We start from the raw sequence: 10,523 nt of genomic DNA on the forward strand, positions 1-10,523 counted from the left end.
AAGACGGCATCGGCTGCGCTACTCTTACACCTTGTCAACAAACCAGAGGAGCTCGTTCGTATCCAAGAACCTGGAATTGTCCGAAACAAGATTTGCGGTTTAAATTCCAATGCCTACCTGGCGGTCTTAGCTCCAATCATAAGTAGGATTCGAGCTTGTATTCTAATCAAAACTAATCTTTCTTATTTACTACTCTCTCACTACAGTGACGAGGATACCGTTTGTGTTTGCGTGCAGCTGGGGCCAAAATTCATTGGATAGAGTCCTCATACATGGTGCCACAGCTGCCAAAACTTTCCGCCAAATCGAAGTACTGGACATTACGTTAATCTCAAACCGTTAAGACCTGAGGCAGCACATTACCTAGTAGCAAAGTCTGTTTGTCTCGGTGAGGTAGACTCATCGTCAAAAACTTCCTGCCAAAAAACACGTCCACGGGGCAAAATGACACCCCCATGGTGGAATCTGGATATTTCCTACCTGAAGCGAACCAGCAGGCAAGTCTTTAATCTAGAAAAACGAAGTGGATATTGGCAACCCTACAAGGATGCCTTGAAAACGTTCAAGAGTTCAGTATAGGCAACCCAAAAGGAATGTAGGAAACATTTCTACGGCATTACTGAGGAAACCTCTACGGCAAACCGATTACGGAAGGTACAAAGAAATCTTCGATTTTCCCAAACTATATCCAAAAGCCTGACGGTGAATTGACCTCCTATTGAAGCTAGTCGGCTCATGAGCACCCGAAGTGGGTGTACTGTAGAACCAAAGGCAAAATCACCAAATCAAAAGACTTATCTTCCACAGCACTCAGCAGGTAGCGTCGTGCAACAAGAAAAGGTTTCATGGGCTATTAAGGCTTTCAAACCTTATAAATGTCCGGGACCGGATGACATATTGCCTGCAGAAATTCAACAAGTGGTCAACCATTTATGCACACTGCTTGCTAACATTTTCAAGGCATGCCTTAGACTTTGCCACATTCCTAGAATGGATCAAGGCTACGTTAATCTTCATACCGAAAGTTGGAAGAGTCTCTGCGGTCAAACCCAATGACTTCAGTCCAATAAGCCTAACGTCCTTTCTTCCTAAAACTCTAGAAAGACATCTCAATGCCCATATCCGACATGCTTATTCTAAAGGTAAATCGGTGGCCACTGCGCTACACGAAATCATATATGAAACTGAAAAAGGACGCGCCTTCATTTAATTTAATTTAGGTATCTTTCTTGCTATAGAGGGCGCCTTTAACAATATTCTTCTAGATGATGTCGTGGGGTCACTTTTCCAGCTTCAGATTCCGCTGGTTTAGATTTTAAGGTTTCTCATCAGAGTTGGGGGGCTCGTTCATAACCAGGCATGTAACGAGAGGTACCGCTCTTCCCAGTCTTGGTCGCGGCCCAGGGCCCCCACATTTGGGGAGCCCCCACATGTGATGACAAAAGAACAAAAAAAATAATTTTTCAGAGATTACAGAAAAAATCGCTGAGTATTAAGAATATTTGTCAGCACCTCAATACATCTTGCGGAACCTAGCTTAGTCTCTTCTGCCTCTGGTGAGATTATCGACTCATCCAATAAGGGAAATTTGCGTGGGCCGCTGGAACTAAGAGCTCAGAATGACCCCCGGATATATCAAAGAATACGGAAATAAGGAACGAGATCACGTGAATTATTTATCAACAACCTTCGGAGAAATAATAACTTTGAGGCGTGAGAAAGTAAAGGGAGAAATAATAAGCCGAATCAAAAAGACAAAATATTCGTACTATTCTATCTCTGTTCATAAACGAGACTGCCGTGATCAGTCGTTTAATACTGCATGCAATATGAGTGGCAATTACAAAGGAATTCAGGCGAAAGAAAGCATGCGGTAAAATGTCAATAATTAACGATACTGTTAAAATGATAATATAATTTTTTTCCCCAATTAATTGTACGTAATTATTAAAAGGGGCTCCCACATGTGTAACGGCTTCGGGCCCCCACATATTTAATCCGGCCCTGGAACTTCCCCTTACCCTGGAACCTTACAGAAAAATCAATTGCCTACGACATTACGCTCACAGCAATGGGAAAGCATCTCTAAAGGCTAAGTGAACTTTTGCATAGTGCTCTCTGTCTCGTGTGTGGACTCAAGGTCAATTCCGTCACGACTGAAATGGTACTAATCACAAGGAAATATAAGATGCCGTAATTTCAGCCCCCCTCCATAAATGATGTGGAATTTACACTCTCCAAGGCGGTTAAATATTTAAGCTTAATTTTGGACAGAAATTTGGAATGGAAGTGGAACCTTAAGGAACGATCCAGGAAAACAATTTTGAAGGAAGAGGAGGAAATAAGCTTAGAAATATGAAAAATTTGCGCAACTCAGAATTTTAGGAGATTTTTTTTTCTAGTTTGTTAGCAATTCCCTGCGAATCACTGAGCAAATTTAAATTAAAATATACTTTGGGAATGAGCATTTTCTATTGACTTGCGTAGCATTTATTTTTAAGTTTTGTAAGAAGCACACCTTATTTCCAAAATTATACATTTAAACTGTTATTCTATTTAAAATTGCTTAAAAATAAATTTGAGATATCTACTTAATACCATTTAAACGCCTCCGAGTCATTTTCTTTTCTTGTCAAAAATCCATACAGACGAAAGAAGAAAACCATCTTCGAAAATAAAATAGTATGCTTGTATCACCATTTCATACAAACAACGGAACTTGGCTCTCTCGCTGTTAGACATACAACTTCTCAAGATGCTATTTGTGTGAATTGAAATCGAAATCCTGTTGCGATTGTTTATTTTCAATTAATATTTATCTACTTAGATAACATGCAGAGACATATCTCTACTGTTGACCGAGCCAACCAGTGACGCAGCAAGAGTTGTCCACCAAAAGGAGCTCACCAATTTTATAGCACAATCATTTGTATGTACGCACGTGTATTTACTGCTTCATGAAGTTTACGTAAGCGCATCGTTAGCTTCATTCTTGGGCAACACTAAATCCAAACAGTCTGCTACACTAGGGCTGCCATAATCCTGAACCCATCAACCAGGACACTTATTCCCAATAAATACAATTTATTTGGTTCCGGCGTTGCATTATTTTGAACTATTTTCTGATATCATAAGCAATGTAGTTTTGCGGCACAATCCGTAGAACTGAATGTCTGAAGTTCTGAATTTTAAATAAATGGAAAAATTTCTATTGACGGTGACGTAACTTGGAAAAATGTTTGGCGCTTTTAACGTGGTCTTGAATGCCTTATCACCATTAGCAAATTTCCAATTGGTGCATTGAAATGTAACAATATGGATATCAATTAAAAGCGAAAATTCTGTAGAATTGAAAAAAAATTAAATTTTTTGGAGCACCAGGACGAATAAGTGTTAAAACCGTCCTTTTAAAACTTTAACCTTGAATATACTTGGAAATTTCCAATATTTCTTTTTGAAAAAAAAATAAAAAAATGTCAAGGACAAATATGTAAACTACCACATCCAATTTCGTCCTTCTAACTTTATTAGTTTTAGATAAAAAAATTTTACACTTCTCTTTATAAGATGTGGATAGTTACAATGTACATAAACGAAGACACTGGAACCACTACACTGTGCAGCACTCGGCTGGGTATTGGACCAAACTAATTTTTTTTTAATCATAGGTAAAAAGTAATTTCTCCGTTTTACGAAGTTACCTTCCGAAATCGAGATATGGGCCTTCGAAGTTCGAAATGGGACCTTTGGTATAAAATTATTTTTTTACATAAATATTATATGTAAATAAATAAAAAACTAAAAATATATATCTATATATATAAAACAAAGTCGTGTTAGTTTCACCATTTATAACTCAAGAACGGCTGGACCGATTTTTATGATATTTGTTTCTTGAAATTGTCTACCTTCCAAATAGCAGAATAACTATTAAAACAACCGCTAGGTGGCGCTGAAGTCGAGTTATTAGTAAAACCCGTATTTATGGTCCGATTCGCCCCATATTTGAGATATGTATTGACAATAGGAAAAACAATACCATTGCAAAAAAAAGAGCCCCCAGGTGGCGTTGGAGTCGAGTTATTACTAAAAATCGTGTTTATGGTCCGATTATCCTCATATTTAAAATATTTATTGATAAGAGGAAAAAGATATCTTTCGAAAAAAATGTATAGTAATTCATGAATTGAGAACGGTTGGGCCGATTTAGCTAAGATTTTTTTTAGTTATTCGTAATTGCCAGGAGAAGGTTCTTGCGGAAAAAAATTTTGGGAAAACCCTCCTGGAAAGTCGGAAAATTGGAAAAATCGAAAATTGATTTTTTTGTATGGAATTTTGTGTGCAATGGCATTCGAATAGAAAAATAAAAAATTGTAAGTGGAAAACTCGGAAAAATCCAGAAGAACGCTAAGAATTTTGATTTTTTTCGACGAAAGCTTGGAAAATTTCGGATAATTGTGAAATTCATTGGGAGCAAGAATCAATTGGGAACAATTTTCTCCTTTGCTTTTTGGAAAGGTGCTTAGAACAAGGAGTGCACAAAATTTTAATTTTTCTGATAGGTGGCGGAGGGGTCGAGCTACGCTAAAAAAAAATTAATTTGGTTTAAATATATTTATATATATATACTAGCAGACCCGGCGAACTTCGTCCCGCCCAAAATTAATTGTTTTATTTAAACATTTGGTCCAACGTTATTTGAGAAAAACATTTAAAAGAAAAAATATCTTTTTTATAAAAAAAAAGTATTTTAAAATTACTAACCGATTTTTAAGAAATTGATATCGTTTTAAACGAAATAAAACCTTCTTCCTTCTGATGTGCGTATTTGTATACGCGAATAAAACAATTAAAAAGAAAAAATACCTTTTTTAATAAAAAAAAAGTTTTACAAAAAAATTACCAACCGATTTTTAAAAATTTGTTATCGTTGTAAAGGATACCAGAAAACTTTTACTTCCTTATACCCAAAATTTTTTGTTTATTTACACAAAAAAAAAAAATTTATTAAAAACATGTTTTCCCTCTATATGTATAAACACCTAAAAACCCCTAGGTGAAAGGCTGGCAGTTAAAGTATTTAAACCGTAAGTATATCATAAGGTCAGTTTGTTCTTTTAGAGCGCATACATAGTTCGATAATAATGATTCCAGTATCTTCATTTATGTATGTATATTGTAACTATCAATGTCTTATAAAGAGAAGTATAACATTTTTTTATCTAAAACTAATAAAGTTAGAAGGACGAAATTCGAGGATGTGGTAGCAAACATATTAGTCCTTGACGTATATTTTTTTCAAAAATAAATATTGGAAATTTCCAAAGTCCTTAAAAAAAAAATCCTGACGTCAGAGAGAAAAACAAAAAACGAAGTTTACTATATTTGGACCCCAGTTTTGTGAATATATTGATTTTTTTCTGACTGTCGCTCGGTGTTACAAATAGGATTCAATAAGCATTATAAGTCTCAATAAAACGTATTTGTTCTGAACCTTAAATATTTAAATTCCTTAAAGAAGTATGATTTTTATGAACTAAAACAGCTTTAAAAGAACTTCTTCAAAAGGCCTTCAGAATTACGTCCTATAGAAGCCCTTCTGGAAGCTCTTATTTGAGTAACGAAAGCAGCAGCCCTTCAATTTGTGCCACACCGTACAGAAAACGAAGGACGAATGAATGACTTTCAGAAAGGCCTTTTGGAAGAAATTTTAACTCCTGAAAATATCTACTGCTTAGTATGTGTGAGCACTGAAATATGTACCTGTTCAGGAACTTGCAATTTTGGCATTTGCCTGAAGATACAAAATTAGATTTTAACCAAATAAACTAAACAGAAAGATGGAAAACTCACCAGATGTTATTCAACATGTTAGAAAAAATATATCATAATCGATTTTTGACTACTATTGCTTTATTCAAAGCAAAAATCTGCTAAAAATTAGATGGGAGTCTGAATTAACCTTTATTAAAAAACCAAGAGAATTTAAGTGTGAACCAGGACAACCGGGCAATTTGTTTAAATCAGGACAAATGCTATAAAACCAGGACATATGGCAGCCCTATGCTACAGCCGTCGTGTTTGCAAATAAGGCAAGCAGAAGGAAAGTGCTGCCTGTATCTTTGACCTTTTCTTCCGGCTCATGCAACAGCCAATGCTTTCTGGTTCGCTCGTCGTGTTGAATATTCCCAAATTGTATGAGTTTTTCTTTTTTATTCGACATATCTTCGTTGGCATATCCTGCAATTATCGACCATTCTACGCTCGACTGAACAGAGAATTGTACGCTCAATTGGCTGATAGGATGATAGATAGATGAATTTGGTGATGGCAGAAGGGATAAGATTGAATTTAGCAAGTGTTATGCAGAATGACGGGAAGAGGACTTTCGAATAAAAAGTTACTTGAGAATAGGTAAATATTTCATCGTTCTATTTATATACGGAACGGGCTTTTAGTTGAATCATATAAACAAATTTCTCCATTTCTCACTATAGGTCAGCTACTTATGCTGTCTTTTGGGTTTAAATATCTCCTAATTTAGATTATTGCTCTGTAATTTACCTTCATTTCCCAAATTGTCTTCATTGTGAGTTGGCTTATAATGTGCTTGACCTCTTCTATGCCCTGTTACACTCTCACGACAAGCAATGCGCACCCCTAGCTCAACCAGCAGTAGTGCACACTACTAGCTGCCCAACAAACACTGAAATAAAAATTTTCAAGTGCTTGAGTAAATTTTATTTCTCAATTTGATTTTAAGCATTGTTTATCATTTGAAACTAAATATTTTTTCAAATATTGTTTATCAACTTAAGAACGGTTTGAGAAATTTTTTTGCATTTCGTTCCGTGTCGAAGTCGGTCGCTGTTAAATATTCGCATTTTGTCTGTCGTAAAATCGCTCCTCATTCGAGTGAATTGAAATGCATTTAATTAATTGATTTGGGTGAAAATTGTACGATAATATTATTTTGTTATTGATCGTTTTGTGACTGGTCTGCCGACATAAGCTACTGACCGAAAGAAAGGAATAGTCTGATGCATCGATACTAACCAACAATTTGCCTGCTCAAAATGAAGCAATATTTTTATGTTACAAAAATATGTATTTATGTGTATGTATGATAAAAGGGCGTATGCTCTATTTGAAATGCTATAAAACCTGTGTGTTCCTTTTACATGCATCATTGGCAACGCTATACCAATATTTCAACTGGATTTTATTTCGTTCTGCTCCTCTCATGTTTGAGAAAAAGTTGGGAATTGAGAGAAAAGTTGGAAATTGCAACCGGCGAATTAAATCATTTTGCTTTTGCGATCACATTTTGTAGGTAAGTGAAGGAACCAAAGCTTATTTATGTAAGCGAGCTTATCACTCACTTTTGTAGATGCCACATTCTTCTTGCAGCTCTCCAGACTTTGGCTGCTGGTAATACCTACCACAAATCGGCACCCGTTCCAGTGCCTACATTGGTAGTGGTACTGTGGTGGCTGCTATGGTGTGTATGAACGATCACTATTCGAAAACTATCCACCGTTAGCGAGAATCCTGGGCGACCCCCCCTCCGCATGTGTTGCCAAGTTATCGCAGATATTTACCCCCAAGGGTATGCTATTTTCCCCTATATTTCCTTTTCGTACCCCTAAATTTATTTATTTGGAATTTATTGTAATTTTATTTTTTCAATGTTAGTTTTAAATAAAGTATTTTTATTAGGTACACATTTCAGAGGGATTACACTTTTCAATTCACTTAAACTTTTAACTAACTCTAGTTGTTATTTGTCATCTTGTACTAAAGCATAATGACATATTTAGATATCGTCGTTTAAAGTACAAAACCGCGTATCATCAAAATGCAAAACCGCGTATCAACAAAATGCAAAACTGCGTTCAAGATAATGCAAAACCGCGTATGTGAGGTTGCATAAATTATTTCCTAGAGAGTAAAAACACTCATACATATTTCAAAATGGTTCTCTTTTTTATAAAGCAATTGCATTTCTGGCTAGTATATTTCCGGACGCGTAGATAAGGATTTAGCCAAGAGCTTGTGTGAGCAAATCCAATTTTTGGCAGCAAATGTCAGTTACGAGGTTTTGCAGAATGACGATACGCGGTATTGTACTTTAAACGACGATATGTAATGTACATAGATTTTCGTTGGCGTTTGTAGCTGAATTTGAAGATATGGTTTTATGTACATATATAAGACAGTTTACGTATATAACGGATTACCTCCTGAATTCCTTTTTGAATTTCTCCTAGACGCGTTTTCTTCCCTCTAAAGCTTTCCTCCAAATATATGGTCCCCCTAAATTTACCCCTAGGGCAATCAAAAGTCCTCTAAATTTAGGGGGAAAACCGCTAATATGGCAACACTGCCTCTAGCCGACTTACTGTCACCGAACGCTCACAATGTTCCATTAGCGTTTACCGTCCGAAACATCGTTACTTAGAGACTCGTCGCCGCTGCTGATAGCCGCCGTCTCTGACCGCAGATACCGACTCAAGAATGATAGAATACAAGATTGCGCCAATCGAGCTGAGAGCAACCGGGCGTGACGTCAAAAAATACCAGAATGAGAGAGCAAAAACGAGCTCAAGAAAAAGAAGAGGAAGAATCGAGCAACAGGGAGTGTTGCATGTTTGGAATTTGAAAAATCACCAAATTTTTATTAGTGTATTTAATAGACTTTATATGCATAAAAAATTGTATTGTAAGAATGCCGATTCAAATTAATAAAATTCAATGTTCTGGCGTGCCTCAAGGTGCTGCCTTACGATTGCTAAAATTTTGCCAACATTTTTTTAAGAATTACAAATTTTGTGTCCTCAAAGTAAAAACAAAAGCACAAAAATGCACCGCAATTTTCGAGTTTTGAATACGCACTAAATTTAGTGTGAAAAGCGCCAAGTTGTAGCAGTGAATGTAGCCAAAAGTATTGTGTGACGTCAGCGAATGGGTGGATGCTGTCAAATCGACGAAGAGAGGGTTAGTGGTTCACGAATGGCGCCACCTACATTTTCTGCACCGTGATACCGACTGGCGTCAATCTCTCTCTCCTGTCATCGCTGCTACTATCGCAACTACTCGCAAACACTATCTCTCTCGATTCAGCGCTCCTTCATTGCTGATATCAGTCTGATTCGTTCAGCCTGCTCAGCACTCAGCCCTCACCCTTCCTCTATTTTGGTACGTTAAGCTGCCGGCATACAAGTATACAAAGCAGTAGGTGCATATTAGAGATGGGCGCGGGACTAAATAAATATTCAATCCCGACCCTGCATATACCGACATTTTCAGATTTGTACCGCGGGCCCCGTGGGTACCAATATATTTAAATAAATAAAATTCACATGGCTTTCAAACTAATTTTAAATAATATACTTCAATAACTTTTTTTCAATATAACATTAAATAGTTCTAATTTCATAAAACGTTTTTAAGAAAGTTTTTATGAATTTTGGAAGCTGGAAGCTGGAAGCAGTCCTCCTCAAAAATATTTTCGACAGTAAACTTTGCTAAAACTCTATAGTTTTAAATCAACTTTGCAATATTTAATTTATCTTATCAATTAAATTAAATAAAAATTTCCAAACAGGTGGCAACCTACCACAATAATATTTTCTACCGTAAGTGCTCTAAGAGGGTTACTCTTGCTTTTGACAGCTACATTGCAATCTTTACTTTATCTAATCAATTTACTTAAACTGCAATTTTCCTACAGGTGGCGACTCTCTAAACACCAACCAGCATTAACACCAATAATAATGTCAGTCTTGAAATCCAACGGAGAATCATTCTTGCCAACAAGTGCTACTTTGCACTGAGTAGGCAATTGAGAAGTAAAGTCCTCTCTCGTCGTACAAAAATCACACTCTATAAGTCACTCATCATGCCTGTGCTGGTGTAAGGCGCAGACGCATGGACAATGAAAACATCAGATGAAGCGGCTCTTGGAGTTTTCGAGAGAAAGATTCTGAGCAAGATATATGGGCCTTTGGGCGTTGGCGACGGCGAATACCGCAGACGATTTAACGATGAGCTGTATGAGCTTTCAACTATATAGACGTAGGGATGCAAATTTTGGGGAGTAACATCGATACATCGATGCTAAAATACATCGCCAGAAAAACATCGATATATCGATGGTTTCCGATGTTTCGAAATGTGTTACGTTGTAGTCACATTGAAAGGAAAATGTAATACTTTTCAATTCATATTCTCTGTAATTCAATTAGAAAAATACTTAAATATGGATGTATTTCCCTGTATTTATTTACCATTCCTTTGCCCTTCCTATAAATATAATAAAAATGAATGCCGTCGTAAGTTCGCTGAGCCTAAAGTTCCGAGCCACAATTTCGTTGAAATTTCAACGGGAACCCGGTCCTTTATTAATGATTACACAGGTCTGCAAAAAAATGGGTTCGGAATGTTCTATAAAAGTGTAGTGTCATTTCCGAAGTAATTTTTTGCGTAGAATCCGAATCCGGGGTTTAAATTGCTCTATCACG

This window comes from Rhagoletis pomonella, unplaced genomic scaffold, assembly GCF_013731165.1.
Source record: "Rhagoletis pomonella isolate Grant_MI unplaced genomic scaffold, Rhpom_1.0 Rhpom_scaffold_00005, whole genome shotgun sequence".
NCBI lineage: Eukaryota > Metazoa > Arthropoda > Insecta > Diptera > Tephritidae > Rhagoletis > Rhagoletis pomonella.